Source organism: Dryas octopetala, chromosome 2, assembly GCF_963921425.1.
Source record: "Dryas octopetala chromosome 2, drDryOcto1.1, whole genome shotgun sequence".
Classification (NCBI taxonomy): domain Eukaryota; kingdom Viridiplantae; phylum Streptophyta; class Magnoliopsida; order Rosales; family Rosaceae; genus Dryas; species Dryas octopetala.
This window is the reverse complement of record NC_141367.1, coordinates 7,970,666-7,990,514: the sequence shown is the minus strand read 5'-3', so window position 1 is coordinate 7,990,514 and position 19,849 is coordinate 7,970,666. Positions and strand designations below refer to the sequence as shown.

The window sequence follows — 19,849 nt, the reverse complement described above, 5'->3', positions numbered from 1 at the left end:
CAACTTAGGTCCTACCTAGCTACTACTTCGAAAACTCTACTTACTCGGTGAACTAACTCTTCAACCAACTAAAAGTACTACTCCACTATTTCCCTTGAACCTTTGTTCTCTAACTAATAAACTTACTCCAACTTCAAACTCTTCTAAATTCAAACCTCTTACTAAGTCTCCAACTTCCAACTTTCCTGAACTTGCTGAGGAGCAGAGAGGCGATGGCAGTGCAGGGGACATTTCTCAAAACTTTCTCAAACATTTTCATGGCTCAAATAAAATACTTTTCTGAAATCACTTGAAAATCATTTTCTTTCTCAAACTGGCTTTCACAAACATTTTCTGAACTGATTTTCTCAAACTGGTTTCTCAAACACTTTCTCAACTGATTTCCTCAAACTTTCTGTAACATCACCATTCCTCACCCGGGCAGTGTGGGATCACTCACTTCTCCTCACCTGGTAGCTCGCCACTGCCCCGCGCAGCTGCCCACTCAGGGTCTTGGTCCCTGGGTCTTGCAATCCACACACTTCCGGCCGGGTCCAGCTCTGATACCATTCTGTAACGCCCTGAACCTCGAGCCCATAAATACTCTGAAACTTTGACCTTTAAACCTCTTTTCAAAGAATGAGCCATACACTTAATATAATAAATAAATACGTTAAATAAATCAGAGTGTGATCCCAAAACATTTATGTAAAATTCGCTGTATAAAATCAGTTAAGTCAAATTAAAATAGGTCCCACTGCCTCGTCTTCTCCTCACTGCCTCCTCAGCCTGCTTAACCTGCAAAACACCAATAACCACGCTGCACCATATCCATGGTACACTGGATCATTCAAACAAACAACCCGGTAAGCTCACTAGAGCTCGTATGAGTGAAATAACGAAATAATTAACCTCAAATATATCCTTAATTTCCATACTCAAAATAATCCACAAGAGTATCCATAATTACTCAATCACATCACAAATTCATCAACAAATATCCAAGCATCAAGATAAATGTAATTCCTAAAATTCACATCATAATCCCACCAAAAATAATAATAATCATTCTGCCATTCAAATACCTAAACGTCAACTATTAACCTCAATCTCGAATCGTTCATTTCCTAACTCATAACCTCAATGCATAATTCATTCATCAATGTCCATCCTCAAGGTTCAAGCCTACACTTTACCAAGTCCTAGCCAAACCAAATCCTAGCAAACAAATGCAAACAAGCACACAAAGCAACGAAATAGACTATCTAATTTCACTCACGTCGCTCTTTGAAATCCCCCTAATCTCACTCACGTCGCTCTTTGAAATCCCCCTAATCTCACTCTTTGGAATCCCCCAGCTTAAAACCTTTTCACAAATCCATTTCTGAAAATCATCTCAAATGAACCTCGATATATTGAAAAAGCAATGAAACTTCCAAGCGGAGAAAATAACCAATCTGAACTGAAATTATCTTTATAATTGGTATACCAAAACACTTGTACTTTAAACTCACACCATACTTGTACCCATACTTTAGACAATGTCCTGGCCACAATCCCACGCATGGGCAGGCTCACATCCTGGCCACAATCTCGTACGGAGGGTCACTCCGCCAAGCAGGCTCACATCCTGGCCACAATCTCGTACGGAGGGTCACTCCGCCAAGCAGGCTCACATCCTGGCCACAATCTCATACGGAGGGTCGCTCCGCACGAGCAGGCTCGTATCCTGGCCACAATCCCGTGCATTTAACACAGGCAGGCTCGACCGATCAGTACTCACATTTCCAACTCACAACATTCCACCCACAATTTACTCCGTACTATGCCGAATCCTTCCGAAATTGATTCCCGCTCATAAACCATCACTTGTCTGTCACTTTAAACATACCGACACTTTCTCAATAATTAATTTGATCGTTCTGTATATGATAACTGCCTAATCATCAATCATTAACCTCGACAATAAACAATCCTTCTCTAATTCGGTGACTCTCCTTAAAGCAACTCTATAATTCCCCAATTAATTCCTTAGCCTCAAATTCTCGTCAGTTCATTCTCATAATACAAATCCTACACCTAGTCTTCTCTAACGTAAAGCAGCAAATCCATAAAACAGACAATTAAACCACGGTACTCAACAATATAAACAGATAAGTTTCACTCACAGTTTAACCGCGTGAAAAAACCGAAGTGCCATTCACGGCGCCATTACTCGGATGTCAAATCCGGCAGCATAACGGCATTAGGGATAAGATTTCCCGTGCCCGTGTACCTGTTAAGACCAGACAATCAATAATTTAATAACCAACTATCACAACTGGGCCGTTCAACAGCCGAAATGGGCGGTAACCACCCCGCACGGTGGCTGCCCAGTCCCAAACCACACACCAAAATTCACAAAACTCACCCACGGGCTTCGGTTGACTGGCCAGAAGTCAAAAACTAACAATTCCAGCCATCGGCACGGCCAACCGCGGCGAGACCCGCGGTAGTCCGTGGTGGTCAACCTGCACAAATTTTAAACTCAAAATTTGCGAAAACGAATTACACAGGCATGAAGGAAACGTTGAGAGGATCAACCTTTAAACCTGGGTCGACGGCCAATTCTCGCCGAAAATGCCGGAAACGACGGCGGAAGCCAGCGGCTGACTTGAACTTCCCGAGCTCATTGCTCCGTCGTGGAGCATCATCGGAGCAGGAGGACACCACGGCTGAACTCGCCGTGGTGAGACGAACAAGACCCAGTGGGTCCGGTGTCCCGTCGTCGCCGGAAAAAGGAGATCGCCGGCGAGAGCCTTTCTCGGTCTTCGCGTCGATCCGTCGCGATGGTAGCTCAGGTGGGTGATCGGCGGCCAGGGGGAGGAAGAGGGAGGGACGGCGAGGCTGGTGGGCCGAAAACCCAGCCCATCTGCCGCCGGACGCGCCGCCACGCGCCGGTGACAGGGACAGCGAGGGTGAGGAGCGAGAGAGAGAGAGAGAGAGAGAGAGAGAGAGAGAGAGAGAGAAATAAGTCTGACTTTTTGGGTTTTAAAAACTCACTTTCGTAAAAATTACAAGTTTGCCTCTCACTTCACATGTCCGTATCTTTCAAATCGTAACTCCGTTTGACGCGTGCCGCGTGTCTCTGAACTCGTGGACTCAAGACCTTTCCAACGTGCCCTAAGTCAAAGACGAAAGTCCATTATTTTTAAAAGTCAACTTTTGGGTCAAGCCCAATTTAAAACAAAAATTAAAAATTAAACCAAAACCTTTTAAATTTCCAAATAAATTCCCAAAATCCTTAAAATAAATTCGCAAAATATTTAAAATAACTCCTTGAAAAATACGGGGTCTTACATACACCGCCGAGTCATCTCTAGGCGAGTGCAGAGCAATCAATAGCTGCTGAAGGGGGTACTAATATGGCGGTTTTAAACTGCTTTTGAATATCTCAATCAACCACATCTCAAAAATACTCTTCCAAATAAATTCTTCCAATAAATTCGCTTAAATAAAATCATTCTCAAATTGTGAAAGCTGCTCGATCAAAATCATTTTCTAAAGGACAGAAATTCATTAATAAAACTTCCCCAAAATAATACCAAAGACCATTTCCAGAAACTATCCATACTCATATAAATCAAGAACAAAGTTGAATTATAAAATGTGCAAAACATTTTGAAAACCAAAGATCCACTCACAGTCTACCCCGAGCTACACCGAATCTTTTTTGAAACTGATTCTTTCTTAAGACCCCTCACTTGTTTGCCATTCCTACTCACAGTCTACTGCATAATAATTGCTTAATCCTTACTCATATACCTCGACAATAAACATTTCTTCTCTAATTCAGCAATTATCGTCATAACATCTCTATAATTCTCAATTAATCCTTTAGTCTCAAATCCTCGTCAATTCCTTCTCATGATCTAAATCCTATACTTAGCCTCCTCTAACATAAAGCAGCAAATCACACAAAAAAGATAATTTATTGACGGTACTCTACATTAAAAGTCCGATAGGTTTCACTTACAGTTTAACCACGTGAAAAGACTGAAATGCCCTTGGACGGCAAACCCGCTCGGATGTCAAATCCGGTAGCATGACGACATCGGGAATAAGATTTCCCAAGCCCGCATACCTGTTAAGACCAGACAGCCAACAATTTAATATCCAGAGATTGGCCGTTCAACAGCCGAAATGGGCGGTAACCACCACGCATGATGGCTGCCCGACCCCTAACAACACACAAACACTCACCGAGACGCAAACAGATCCTAGAATTGGCCTCTGGATGTCCTGGGGAGGCTGATTGACAAGGAAAACCACCCAACCCGCAACCATAAGTGGCGGAGCCGGCGGTGGCAGCTGCGGTAAAGCGAACCTGAATAAGAAAATCAACAAATTCGAGCCCAAAATCAATACAGAGACTTCAATTCAATTGAAACGGGTCAAAAACAACCCAAAAATCTGAAACTCAAAGGGAAACCCGAAATGGGTATAAGCCCTAAAATTTCAACCTCCAAATTTTTCAAAATTAACCAACCATACCATAGGGGAAAGAGAGCCCACACCTAGATGATCATTTCTCGTAACTGGATCGACGGCCAAATCTCGCCGAAAATGGCCGAAACTGGCCGGAGAAGGCGCGACTTCTTTCTCTTCGCACCGCCGCGTACGATGGTCATCGGCGTGAAAGGATGGCATGGGGAGGCTCTGAACGTGGAGGGGAGTCCATCTGTGGTAGTCCAAAGTCGCGTCGTGGCCGGAAAAGTTAGATCGCCGGCGAGAAGACCTTCTCTGTCTAACGCTGATTCTGTGTCGTCGTTGGGTTTCTGGGTTAGACGCTGCCACTGGGAGGAAGAAGAGAGAGAGACGAGCAGCCTGGGCCAAACACCCAGCCCAGCCGCCGCCACGCGCTGATGGCAGGGGCGGCGAGGGTGAGAGGCGAGAAAGAGAGACGCGGGAGAAAGAGAGAGAGAGAGAGAGAGAGAGAGAGAGAGAGAGAGAGAGAGAGAGAGAGAGAGAGAGAGACTGAATTTTGTGTTTTTAAAACCACTTTTGTAAAAATTACAAGTTTGCCCTTTACTTCAAATGCTCGTAACTTGTAAACCGTAACTCTGATTTATGCGTACTCCGTGTCTACGAACTCGTGGACTCGAGACCTATCCAACGTGCTCAAAGTCAAAATCAAAAGTCCATTAATTTTAAAAGTCAACTTTGGGTCAAGCCCAATTTAAAACGTAAATTAAAAATTAAATTAAAACCTTTTTAATTTCCAAATAAATTCCCAAAATCCTTAAAATAAATTCGTAAAATATTTAAAATAAATCTTTGAAAAACACAGGGTCTCACAATCAAAGTGCTTGAAATAGAATCAATGACCATAAGCTCCCTTCTCAAATAGACTCCACATAAGTATAATACACACCTCTTGAGATCATCTAGGGCTTAAATACGGTTATAATGAAGGCTTAGGCTAGGATAGGGTATTGAAATGATAGTAAAACACAAAGGGCTAAATACTATGGAATTGCAAGCATTAATAGAACATTCTGAGTCATAACTTGCTTCTTGCACTGCATAGCTCAATTTGAACTCTTTTTGCTCACTTTTTCTTTTGGAACCGCCCCATCTCTTTCTTTTCCTTTTGCTTTCTTTTCTTTTTCTTTTTTTTGGGCACGGCATACATACTTTTCTGGCACATTTTTGTATAAGCTATGCATTTTCACTTCTTTTTCCACCTCAATCAACATGTAAGCACATTGCAATACCATAATAGGGTAAAACGGGTAAAAGGGGCGTAGCACCCCCAAACTTAGGGTTTGGTAATGGGTAACAAAGAAAACGGCTTTAAAGGCTCAAAATGGGTGACTAAGGATAAAACATGTAATGGGTAGGCTTTTTAAGCTATTGGGTACACAAACAGGGCCTAAATTCATTTCTCAAGAGTTATGCAAATATGACATGCTTTGTGTACACAAGAAAAGAGTTCTAGCTTATTGATTCAAGATTATGCAAATTCCAAGCAAATGACCAAATGAAAGATAATGAAAACAACGACTTATATGACAACAATAGAATTAGAGTGGCGCGCAACACTCAAGAATTTAAGAACAGGGCTCAAAAGCTCACTTAGGTCATGCAAGTCTACTCTATTATGCATATAATCATTAGTAATGCTAATCACCACCTAAATTCATATCAACAAGGCCAAATGACATAGAATAGCAAGATATGTTACTGAACACTATTAGAATGAAGAGAACACCAAATATACACACAATACTAAACATGCTCATAACAATCATACACAATCAAATCAATTAGTTGGGGACTCAAAACTACCCAAAACAAACAAAAAGACTCAAAAACTTTGTTTTTAAAACAATGTCGCACACTTCTACATATTCAAATCCATCACTAAGGTGGATAAAATCTAAAGAAAAAGTGCATTTTGATGTGGCTTCGACACCCTAAGTTTAAAAACAGAAGTAAAAGTTTTTCCTAACCTAAAAACACTAAATAAACGAAAAAATTTTGTTCTAACCTAAAAACACTAAAAACACAAACAAATGACAAATGCCTTTCCCCCCACACTTAAATGATACATTGCCCTTAATGTATAAGAAATAAATCCATGAATGCTAAAATTAAGTGAAACGGGAAATTGCAACTATCCAAAACCAAATAAACACACTAAAAATGAAAATTGTCTTATAAAGCGAAATAAGGAAACTGTTTATTTGCGTACGCAAGCGTGGACACTCGAAGGGTAGGCGCGGCCTCCTTGGTCTTCAATGACTCCTTCTAGATTCTTCAAAACAAAAACTTGGGTTGCCTCCCAATCAGCGCTTGGTTTTCTGTCCTCAGCCTGACATTGCCTCTCCTTTACTTGCGTCCTTTCCTCTTCTTCTTTCCATTGCTACTCTCGACACTCCCCAAGAACGGGCTGAAGAAATTCTCCATCTCTGACTTCTCATCTCCATAAAAAGTGATCTCCTCGCTCTGCGGAGGCTCGGAAGTGAGACAGTACACCTCTTGCTTGGTGTTGTGACGAATCTTCATTAAGCACTCCATTTCTTTGTACTCCATGTTAGAGGTGCACAAAAATGGCCTCCCAAGTAGGATAGACACGTCACCAGGAAGTCTCATAACATCTAGCACTATGAAATCAAAGGGAATTAGTAAATTATGACATCTAACCAAAACGTCCACAAGCATACCATGGGCTTTTTCAACCGAAGAGTTGGCGAAGCGAATGTTCGAATCAAACGGGTGCAAATCAGCTTCCACAAATCCAAGCTTCTTGAACACCATTGATAGCTGAGCCATTGTCAATTAAGGCATTGGCAATCTCATACTCCCTTATGCTGCACAGTATGACCAACGAGCCCGGATCTCTCTTCTTGCTCGGAAAAGATGCAAAGAAATAACCACAAATCTCCCTAGGAACGTTGTGACTATGCCCCTACTCCTCAACCTTTTTCTCAATGGACTTCAATTCCCTCATGGTTGCTGGAAACTTGGTGACATCGATGTCCGGAATGAGGGAAATCACACGTGTATCCACATTCTCTGTAGTCATGTCCGGATCCTCCTCTTCCTCACTATCCATGATCTCAATCACTTCCTTAGTCTTGATTACACTCACTCTCTTTCTTGGAGTTGTCTTCAGAATGGCATTTACATGCTCCTTATTCTTTGGGTTGACGACGGGCTAACAAGGCAACTTTCCCTTCCCTCTCTGACCCAAAGTAGTGGCAATCTGACCACTCTTGATCTCGAAATCAGTAGCTATTGTTGCATAACGGATGCAAGACAGTTAAGTGGGCAGCGAGGATGCTGAAAAGTGACTTAGAGGCTGCGGCACATTCTCATTTGCTTCAGCCATTTTGACGCTTCCACTGTCCTCACTACTCGAATCTGATGCACTAGGTTGATGGCTGACTTGAAAAGTACCTAACGCTTCGTTTTTGAGCCTCTCTAACCTTGCAACAACTTCAGGGTTCATAAAACACACCTAATCAAGAGAAAACACACAATCAGTAGAAAAAATGCTTATAAAGGCATGGCATTTATTAAAAACTAAAAACTGACCAAAAATAAAAACTAACTACTATAACTTGATTCTAATGACTAATTAAACCAATTCATTGATACTAGACACCATTCTCCGGCAATGGTGCCAAAAACTTGTAGAATGTTTTCTTAGAACAAAATAAACACACTCTCTTTCTCCCAGTGGCCTTCATTTTTCCGGCCGATCACCCACGACGGAGAAACGACGCAAAACAGGGCCGAGCCTCCCCGTCGGTGATCTGCATTTTTTTGGCCAAATCCCGGCGCCGGACCACCTAGGTTCTCTTCCCCAGGCCACGGCGAGTCTCCCAGTGGTTACCCCATGCTCTGATGACCTCAAACGGCGGCGGATCGAAGACTGTTGTCCGATCGTCTTCTCCGGCCAGTTTTGGCCATTTCCGGCAAGAATTGGCCGTCGACCCAGGTATCATTTTGGCTCCTCTCGACGTCTCCTTCATGTCTGTGTACTTAGTTTGGGCCATTTGTGATTCGATTCTGATTTTCCTATTTTGCAGCCACGGCCACTGTAGTTCCGCCTTGTGTGGCCGCGATTTTTGTGGTTTTTCTCAGTGGTTGTGCCTCTTCGGAAACTCCAGGAGTATTTTCAAAGGTCCGTCGTTGTTTTTGGTGTGTTTTGTGTGCTGTTCTAGGATGGGCAGCCACCGTGTGTGGTGGCGGCCGCCCGTTTTGGTCGTTCAATGGCCCAATTATGTTTCTGAATTGTATTTATTGATTGTCTGGTCTTAACAGGTACACAGGCTCGGAAAATCTCATTCTCGATTCCGTTATGCTGCCGGATTTGATATCCGAGCAAAGGAGCCAAGAAGGGCATTTCGGTCTTTTCGCGTGGTTAAACTGGGAGTGAAATTAGATAGCCTATTTCGTTGCCTTGTGTGCTTGTGTGCATTTGTTTGCTAGGATTTGGTTTGGCTAGAACTTGGTAAAGTGTAGGCTTGAATCTTGAGGATGGAATTAAGGATGATTATGCATTGAGGTTATTATTTAAGACGAGAATGATTTGAGATTGAGGTTAATAGTTGACGTTTAGGCAATTGATTTGCCAGAATGATGATTATTATATATTGATGGGATTTGATTTGAATACGAGGATTTATGATTTATTTTGATGCTTGGATGATTGGTGATGAAATTATTGTGTGATTGAATATTTATGGATATTATTGTGAATTATTATTAAGCATGGAAGTTGAGGATTTTATTGAGGATAATTATTTTGTCATTTCACTCATACGAGCTCTAGTGAGCTTACCGGGTTGTTTATTTGAATGACCCGGTGTACCATGAATATGGTGCAGTGTGGTTAATGTTTTGCAGGTTAAGCAGGCTGAGGAGGCAGTGAGGAGAAGTTGAGGCAGTGGGACCCACTTTAAATTGTTTAAACGATTTTATACAGTGAATTTTACCTAAATGTTTTGGGCTCACACTCTGATTTATTTAACGTATTTATTTATTATATTAAGTGCATGACTCATTCTTTGAAAAGGGTTAAATGACAAGGTTTTTAGATTGTTTATGGGCCCGAGGTTCGGGGCGTTACACAAGCTTTCCCATAAATTAGCCGAAACGGAGACATTCCAATGGGTGTCATGTAAGCAGTGCGATAAGCCCATAATGCATCATTAAGCTTGGTAGACCAATCCTTCCTATTGGCAAGTACAGTTCTTTCCAAAATGAACTTGATCTCACGATTAGAAATTTCCACTTGCCCACTCGTCTGGGGATGATAGGGAGTAGCCACTTTATGCCTTATTCCATATTTTTTCATCAAGGCTTCAAACAGCCTATTGCAAAAATGCGATCCTCCATCACTAATGATTGTTCTTGGGGTACCAAATCGCGCAAAGATATTGGTATTAAGGAAATTCAGGACCACTCGAGCATCATTAGTCTTACAAGCGACAGCTTCCACCCACTTCGATATATAATCAACTCCCACCAGAATGTACTCATATCCAAAAGAAGACGGAAATGGCCCCATGAAATCTATACCCCAAACATCAAAGATCTCAACTTCCAACATGTAGTTCAGCGACATTTGATCACGAGCAGAAATGTTTCCCATCTTCTGACATCTATCGCACGTGAGGTAAAACTGATGACAGTCATGAGAAATAGTGGGCCAAAATAAACTTGCTTGAAGAATCTTGTAAGCTGTCTTATTTCCTCCTCCATGGCCTCCACACTCTTTAGAATGACACATCTCAATGATATTCCTTTGCTCCATTTTCGATACACATCGTCTTATCAACTGATCTGATCCATATTTGAACAAATAAGGATCATCCCACACATACTGTGTAAGACCCCGTATTTTTTCAAGAAGTTATTTTAAATATTTTGCGAATTTATTTTAATGATTTTAGGAATTTATTTGAAATTTTAAAAGGTTTCGGTTTAAGTTTTAATTTTTGTTTTAAATTGGGCTTGACCCAGAAGTTGACTTTTAAATTGAATGAGCTTTTGATTTTGACTTTGGACTCGTTAGGTAGGTCTCGAACCCACGAGTTCATAGACACGCGGAACGCGTCAATCAGAGCTACGGTTTGAAAGATACGGGCTTTTGAAGCGAGTGGCAAACTTGTAATTTTTACGAAAAGGGGTTTTAAAATACCCAAAAGTCAGATTCTCTCTCTCTCTCTCTCTCTCTTCCCCCCGCGTCTCTCTCGCCCCTCACACCCGCCCCCCCTGTCGCCGGCGCGTGGCAGCGCGTCCGGCGGCGGCTGAGCTGGGTGTTTGGCCCAGGTTGTTCGCCTCTCTCTCCTCTTCCTCCCAGTGGCAGCGGCTAACCCAGAAACCCAATGACGACAAAGAATCGGCGTTAGACAGAGAAGGTCTTCTCGCCGGCGATCTAACTTTTCCGGCCACGACGGGACTCCGAACTACCACAGATGGTTTCCCCTCGTCGCGGCGAGCCTCCCTGTGCTCTTCCCTAGCTCCGACGACCTCCCACGGCGGCGAATCGAAGCCACAAGGCCGATCGTCTTCTCCGGCCAGATTCGGCCATTTCCGGCGAGAATTGACCGTCGACTCAGGTATAAAAGTTGATCCTCACAACGTCCCCTCCGTGCCGGTGTAATTTGTTTACATTAATTTTCAGTTTTGAAATTTGTGCAGATTGACCACCACGGACCACCGCGGGTCCCGCCGCGTTTGGCCGTTCCGATGGCTGGAATTGTTAGTTTTTGGCCTCTGGCCAGTCACCCGAAGCCCGTGGGTGAGTTTCTGTGTGGTTTGTGTACTGTTCTAAGTCGGGCAGCCACCGTGTGTGGTGGCGACCGCCCGTTTCGGTCGTTTAGCGGCCGTTTGTGTTTCTGATTTGTAATTGTTTGGTTGTCTGGTCTTAACAGGTTCACGGGCTCGGGAAATCTTATCCCTAATGCCGTTATGCTGCCGGATTGGAGATCCGAGCAAAGGAGCCAAGAAGGGCATTTTTGTCATTTTACGTGGCTAAACTGTGAGTGAAACTTATCGATTTTTAATGTAGAGTACCGTTAATGAATTGTCTGTTTTTGTGTGTTTGTCATCTTATGGTAGGAAGACTAAGTGTAGGATTTGGATCATGAGAATGAATAGATGAAGATTTGAGGCTAGGAAATTAATTAGAAATTATAGAGTTAGCCCGAGAATAATTGCTGGATTAGAGAAGAAATGCTTATTGTCGAGGTATATAAGTGAGGATTAAGCAATTATTATACAGTAGACTGTGAGTAGGGATGACAAACAAGTGAGGGGGCGTGAGTAGGAATTAGTTTCGGAGAAGGATTCGGTATAGCTCGGGGTAGACTGTGAGTGGATCTCTGGTTTTCGAAATGTTTTGCACATTTTATAATTCAACTATCTTCTTGATTTAATTGAGTATGGACAGTTTCTGGAAATGGTTTTTGGTATTATTTTGGAGAAGTTTTATTAATGAATTTATGTCCTTTAGAAAATGATTTTGATCAAGTAGCTTTCACAATTTGAGAATGATTTTATTTAAGCGGATTTATGGGAAAAATTAAATTTCAGTTTTTATCTGAAAGAATATTTTTGAGATGTGGTTGATTGAGGTATACAGAAGCGGTTTCAAACCGCCATATTAGTACCCCCTTCAGCAGGTATATATTGCTCTGCACTCGCCTAGAGATGACTCAGCGGTGTACGACCAGCACTCGCTCTGCACTTGCCTAATTGGCGGTGTATGACCAGCATGATATTCGCTCTGCACTTGCCTAGTAGGCGGTGTACGACCAGCATGATACTCGCTCTGCACTTGCCTAGTCGGCAGTGTATGACCAGCATCACAGCAGATATAAATTTGCTCTGCACTTGCCTAGAGATGACTCGGCGGTGTATGACCAGCAGTTCCTCGGGTACTAGTGTGGCGTGAGTTTTCAGTTGTGGAGTATTTTGAGAAATGAATTTGCATCAGTAAATATTTTAAATGACATTTTCAGTAAGACCTTGTGTTTTAAATCAGTTCAGATTTGATACTTCTTCGTTTGAACAATTTCATTGCTTTTTTAGTATATCGAGGTTTATTTGAGTTGAAAGTTTTTAGCCTAAATTATTTATATACAGTTGATAATATTGATTTCAGCTTGAGAACTGTGTTACTTTCAGAGTTTGATTTACGGTTTGAGGGGATTTAAAAATGGATTTGAAAGAAAAGATTTTGAAAATAATTTTAAAGCTGGGGGGATTCCAAAGAGTAAGATTAGGGTGATTTCAAAGAGCGACGTGAGTGAGATTAGGGGGATTTCAAAGAGCGACGTGAGTGAAATTAGTTAGTTTAATTGTTTGCTGGATTTCTTGTGTGCATTTGTTTGCTAGGATTTGGTTTGGCTAGGACTTGATAAAGTGTAGGCTTGAATCTTGAGGATGGACATTGATGAATAAATTATGTATTGAGGTTAATTATTTCGTTATTTCACTCATACGAGCTCTAGTGAGCTTACCGGGTTATTTGTTTGAATGACCCGGTGTACCATGGATATGGTACAGTGTGGTTATTGGTGTTTTGCAGGTTAAGCAGGCTGAGGAGGCAGTGAGGAGAAGACGAGGCAGTGAGACCTATTTTAATTTGATTTAACTGATTTTATACAGTGAATTTTACATAAATATTTGGGCTCACACTCTGATTTAGTTAACGTATTTATTTATTATATTAAGTGCATGGCTCATTCTTTGAAAAGAGGTTTAAAGGACAAAGTTTCAGTGTATTTTTGGGCCCTAGGATCGGGGCGTTACATACTGTCTGACGTCATGCAAGAACTTCTTCCTTTGGTAGTGTGTCAAATCATTGGGCAACACTCCACTTGCTAGATAATTCGCTATGTCAGCATACCATGGAGTAGTTAAGATGGCAAGAAGTTGCTCATCCGGGAATGATTCTCGTAATGATAATGTGTCCTCTTCAGATTGTTCTTCATTGACAAGTCTACTCAAATAGTCTGCTACCACATTTTCACAACCTTTCTTGTCTTTGATCTCAATATCAAATTCTTGTAGCAACAGAGTCCATCTAATCAACCTTGGCTTTGCATCCTTTTTATTCAGCAAATACTTGAGAGCGGCATGATCTGTGTAGATGGTGATCTTAGACCCAATCAAATAACTTCTAAATTTCGCCAACGCAAAGATCACAGCAAGCAACTCTTTCTCGGTAGTAGAATAATTCAATTGAGCATCATTCAGAGTTCTACTTGCATAATAAATCACATGTGGCAACTTCTCAACTCTTTGCCCCAAAACAGCTCCAACAGCATAATCACTTGCATCACACATGAGCTCAAATGGCAAATTCCAATCAGGTGGCATAATGATCGGAGCGGAGGTGAGTAGCTTCTTCAACTTGTTAAATGCAACCAAGCAATCCTCATCAAAATCAAAATTCACCTCTTTTTACAATAAGGTGCACAAAGGCCTAGAAATCTTAGAAAAATCCTTAATGAACCTCCTATAGAACCCAACATGACCTAGAAAACTCCTTACTTCTTTAACACTCAATAGAGGCGGCAATCTTTGTATCACATCAATCTTAGCCTTATCAACTTGTATGCCCTCTTTTGAAATCACATAACCCAATACTATCCCTTGTTGGACCATAAAGTGACATTTTTCCCAATTAAGCACTAGATTGGCTTCTTGACATCTTTTCAGAACTAGAGACAGATTATCCAGACATGTATCAAAAGAATAGCCAAAAACAGAGAAGTCATCCATAAATACCTCAATGATTCGTTCTACCATATCGGAGAAAATAGACATCATGCATCTCTGAAATGTTGCGGGTGCATTACACAATCCGAAAGGCATCCTCTTATAGGAAAACGTACCAAATGGACATGTGAACGTGGTCTTCTCTTGATCCTCGGGTGCAATAGCAATCTGATTGTACCCACTATAACCATCCAAAAAGTAATAGTGACTATGGCCAGCCAACCTTTCTAACATCTGGTCAATGAATGGCAAAGGAAAATGACCCTTTCTCGTCGCGGTGTTCAGCTTCCGATAGTCAATACAAACACGCCAACCAGTTTATGTCCTTTGGGGAACCAACTCATTATGCTCATTCTTCACCACAGTAATACCACTTTTCTTTGGCACCACTTGAACAGGACTAACCCACTTTGAATCACTAATAGGATAAATAATACCAACATCCAACAACTTGATTACCTCATTACGCACGACTTCCTTCAGAGTTGGATTCAGTCTCCTTTGGGCATCACGGGTAGGCTTAGATTCCTCTTCAAGTAAAATCCTGTGCATACACACTGTGGGTGAGATCCCCTTGATATTGGCTATGGTCCATCCCAATGCTAACCGATTCTCTTTCAGAATTCTCAGGAGTCTTTCTTCCTCACTTGTCCTCAAATTAGCTACAATAATGACAGGCAAGGTCTCATTTTCCCCTAAGAATGCATATTTCAAATGCTCATGTAACGGTTTTAGCTCCAATTTAGGTGCTTGCGCAATGGAAGGGAGCAGCTTAGGATTAGTGGATACTAACATCTCAAACTGGTTGAACCACTTATTCTTGAGAGTTCGGGTGCCTTCCAAAAGTGTATGGACTTTTTCCACTTGTTCATCTTGTCCACTGGATTTTTGCGTTCCCAAAGCAACCTCCAATGGATCTTCTGCAAGGGTAGTTTCGCACACTTCCTCAACCAATGGATCCAAACTATCAATCCTCAAACAATCATCCTCCTCCTTTGGATACTTCATCGCACCAAAAACATTAAACTCAACTGTTTCACCAAGAACACACATCGTCAACTTCCCATTACTTACATCAATCTTGGTGTTTGCCGTGGCCATGAACGGTCTTCCCAATATGATTGGTAACTTATTTCCTCTAATTGGGGTGTCCTCCATTTCAAGAATAATAAAATTAGCGGGCATGATCAAATCTGCAACCCGAACCAGCACATCTTCAACCACTTCTTTCGGAATCGTAACTGAACGATCTGCCAATTGAAGAGTAACACTAGTAGGTTTAAGTTCTCCTATGCCCAACTGTGCAAAAACTGAATACGACATCAAATTGATACTTGTTCCCAGATCCAACAATGCCTTCTCAAATTTATGATTCCCAACCAAACATGTAATTGTGAAACTGCCAGGGTCTTTCAACTTAGGCGGCAACTTTCTTTGCAAAACAGCACTCACTTCTTCGCTTAGACACACCTGCTCATGTTCTTAGAATTTCCTCTTATGTGTGCACAATTCCTTCAAAAACTTGGCATACTTAGGAATCTGCTGAATAGCATCAAGCAAAGGAATGTTGATTTCCACTTTCATAAACATCTCCAAAATTTCCTTGGCTTGCTCATCTTTATTCTGCTTCCTTTGACGTTGAGGGAAAGGCAATGGAGCTCTTGGGATAAAGGAAGTAGTCACGGCCTTCTTGCTAGCTTGCGTAGCAGTGAGCTTTTCTTGTTTCTTTCTTTCCTCTTCTTCTTCATCCTTAACCTTAACTTTATCTCTCTTGTACTTTTCCACTTGTTCAGGCTCTAAAATCTCAATTTCATCCTCATTGTCTCGATTATCATCTTGAGTAGTGCCCACTTTGTTGTCAATAACTTTCCCACTTCTCAGAATAGTGATTGCTTCGGCCTTATCTTGAATTGGTGCACCTTTTACCACTTTGTCCAAAGTTAAGGTCACTTGTTCCATTTGGGCTTCCAAGTTTGAAATAGCCGTAGCTGTAACATTCAACTGCTCCTCAGTTTTATTCATGAACGACTTGGTATCATTAGACATCGAAGTTGTACTCTGAGCTAATGCGGCAATCATATCCTCCAAATAAGTGCTTCGTTGCTCAACAGGGGACTGTACACTCTGTCTAACTTGAACTTTTTCAACCTCAAAACATGACTCTCCTTGTGATGACCTAGCTTCTTGATTTGCCATCAGAACCTGCATCATCTGCTTAAGCTCGGACATCTCAGCTTTCATAGCTGATTTCTTTTCCACTCTTTTCCGTCTATTCCATTGTTTCGAATTCAACGCCAATGTATCAAAGAGTGTCTATGCTTCTTCAAAAGTCTTCTTTTTCCAGTGCTCTTCCACATGTCATATCCACCATATTACGATCTTGATCCAATAAACCCTCATAAAAGTACTCAATCTGCATCCATGGGGCAAAATTATGGTGTGGACACAAAGTCCGAAGCTCTTGGTACCTTTCCCAACTCTCATGAAACACTTCATCCTCTGATTGTGTAAACCCTAAGATTTGCTTCCTCACAATGGTAGTCTTACTAACTGGATAGAATCTCAACAGAAACTTAGATGTCAATTCTTCCCATGTTTTAATAGAAGCAACCTGCAAGGAAAACAACCAATGTTTAGCTTTATCTTTAAGAGAGAATGGAAATAACCTTAACTTCCTTTGATCATCGCTCAACCCCCTCAGCTTGCCAATCTCGCATATCGCATGAAATTCCTTAATATGCACGTAGGGATCTTCTCCTTCTAACCCATGAAATAGTGGAAGAAGTTTGATCGTCCCACTTGAAATTTCAAAATCAGCTTCTATTTGAGAGTAAGCAATACATGTAGGTTGAGCTAGAAGCGTTGGAGACGAATAATCACTCAAAGGTATTCTCATTTGAGAGGCACTCGGCTGCAAGGTCTCCTCGACTTCCTCCTCTTGTTTCTCTCCTTCGTATGCTCCATCAGATTCACTCCCTCTCGACGACACAAGAGTTGACCTCATCCTTAATGGTGTCCAATTGAGTCTCGGCCTGCCCTTGTGTGCACTAAACACCTTTTGGCTTTCTGCACCTGAAAGAGGAGTGATCTTCGAATTTCATTCTTCCATTGTACCTTAGAAACAAGAGAGATCAGCAAGAACCAAAATAAAAACAAAAAATAAAATCTAACCAAAATGACTCAACTAAAGTTAATTAAACTAGCAATCAACACAAATAACAATTCCCTGGCAACGGTGCCAAAAACTTGTTGTATGTTTTCCTAGAGCAATTATATTTAACCTTTTTAACAACTCTAGGTTAACTCGCAAGTGCACGAATAGCGGAGTAGCAAAGCTTACAAATACGAGGTCGATCTCACAGGGAATTGTACTAGTGTAATGATTACTAACTCAATTAAATTCAATTAAATCTTCTCTAACTCACACACGCAAATGGGGGGTTTTGATTGGTTTTGAGACTAGACTAAACTAACAAATAAGTAGCAACACTTTAAAATAGCAAACTGAATTAATTTAGATAGAACAATGGTAAAGAAACACTAGGGGTTAGAATCCACCATTAGCATACTACTCACTTTATTATGGATACTAACAATCAATATGCTAACATGTCAACAAAGTTCGTCTACTAAAAGGTTTGATTAGTTACTTTTAGCAATTACTCTCCTTACTGTGCATAACTAAGAGCTTCTTAGGCCTCCTTTAGCCAGTTAACTTACATGTTCCCTAAGCGTACTTAAGGCAACTGTTATCCATGCAAGAGTCATTACAATTGGTGAGAGTGACAAACACATAGCGCATAGTTCCAAATTAATGTACTCTACGTCATCTATGATCCCTTTTCTCATGAATATTATCTTAGGATACCCACTTGTTGCCTACTGAAACTATCATCCTTTTGAGCTTGTTTAGTTTCACAACATAAATCTAGATGCATGCAACCTAAGGTGATCAGTCAAAGATGCGAAGCAAATAGATCGAGTCAATTTAAACAGAGATCCAAGATTTGTCATCATATAAACAATTAAAATATCAATAATTCATAGTGAAAGTAAATAGCATCGCTAGGGCTTCATCCTAGCCCTAGCCCAATATTCAACTACACATAATTAAATCCATAAATAAATAAAGCATAATTAAAACAATGAAAATAAAAAGAAATAAGGAAGAGAGATCAAGCCACGACAGCAGCAAGGTGGCGAGATGGTGGCGGCAAGAAGGTTGCACGGCTGCAAGGTGGTGGCGTGATGGCTGCTGCTCGGCCTTGGGCTCCACGGAAAGGTTGCTGGGGTGCTCGGCAAAGTGGCAACAAGGTGGTGATGGCGTGGCTGCGGCAAGGCTTCTTCCTTCTCCTTCGGTTCAGCACAAAATAAAAGAAAACACAAAGGAAGGTGGCTGCAGCAGAAAAATAAAAAGAGAGAGATGGTGGCTGTTGCGGCAAGAGAAAGAGAGAAAGAAGAAAAAGATGGAGCAGCTGCTAGGGTTCCTAGGGCTGCGTGAGAGGAAAGAAAAAGATGAGAGAATAAAGGGGTGTGCGGCAAGAAAGAGAGAGAGAGAGGCTAGGCTAGGGTTTCTGAAATTTCAGAGGAGAGAACCCTCTTTCTAAATTATAAAGATGTATTTATAGAGGAGAGTGGGGCTGCTATTTTTATTTCTCTTCAATGTGGCATTGCTGAAATTTAACTTAATGGATCAGGGCCACACTCACTTAAGCCCATTACACACAACAATCAGCTCTTATGCGCCATTACCAAGCCCATAGCCTTCTGCCCATGCGCCAGCCCCTAGGCCTTCCACTTAAGCCCATGCCGCACTCTCCATAGGGTATCACGCCTAGCCCAAGCCCAATAGCTTGGCCGAAAATTTATCTTATCCATTTGTGCTTTGGCCCAATGTCTTCCAGAAGCTTCTAGAACCATTGACTTGTTGACTTTGACTTTTGACCACTTCTCCTTGTCCACCTAGGAATCCTAATCGACTTAGGATTTCTATGTCACTCGAAATTTCACAATTACCATTTTGCCCCTCATGACTCCTATCTTCATTAGGACTCTATTTCCTACTCGGATTAGGTTTCCTAGTTCAAGCAGGATTTCCTGCTTCAACTAGGATTTCTCATTTCTGGCTTCGGATTGTCATGATTTCTTCTTATTCAAGCTTGATCTTTCCTTGTGAGACTAGGAATCCTAGTTTGACTGAGATTCAGCATTTCTTGGTGTGACCAGGATTTCTCCACTTTTCCTAGTTTGACTAGGAAATGTCTAAAAATGGCTCTTTCGGCTCCTTTTCTCTTCTTTGCTCATTTTATCCTATAAGAACAAAAACAAACTAACAACATACAAAATATCGAGTTCTTGCACTCTGAGTTAGGGAGTTAGTATCATAAAGTAGTGTAAAATGAGCACTCAACATCTGGGCGGGACAAGATGGTTGTGGTGGAACTTATCCCACCATTTGATTAGGATTTTTCTTCTCAGGTTTGGAATATATATTCCTTCATCCTCTTCAAGAGGAGAGATTTCATAGACCCATTTTAGGATCCATATTAAGTCATAAAGATAAAAGAACCAAAGTAAAGCTTCC

The 19,849-nt window shown here is 41.4% G+C and overlaps 1 long non-coding RNA gene across 1 annotated transcript in view; it reads right to left on the bottom strand.

The window, feature by feature from the left end:
* Positions 1 to 615: 615 nt before the first annotated feature.
* Positions 616 to 19,849, bottom strand: part of LOC147292872 (uncharacterized) — a 75,963-nt gene continuing 56,729 nt past the window's right edge. The window contains exon 4 of the long non-coding RNA XR_015120263.1: positions 616 to 799. This is a non-coding gene — a long non-coding RNA (uncharacterized LOC147292872). The remainder of the gene's footprint in view (positions 800 to 19,849) is intronic.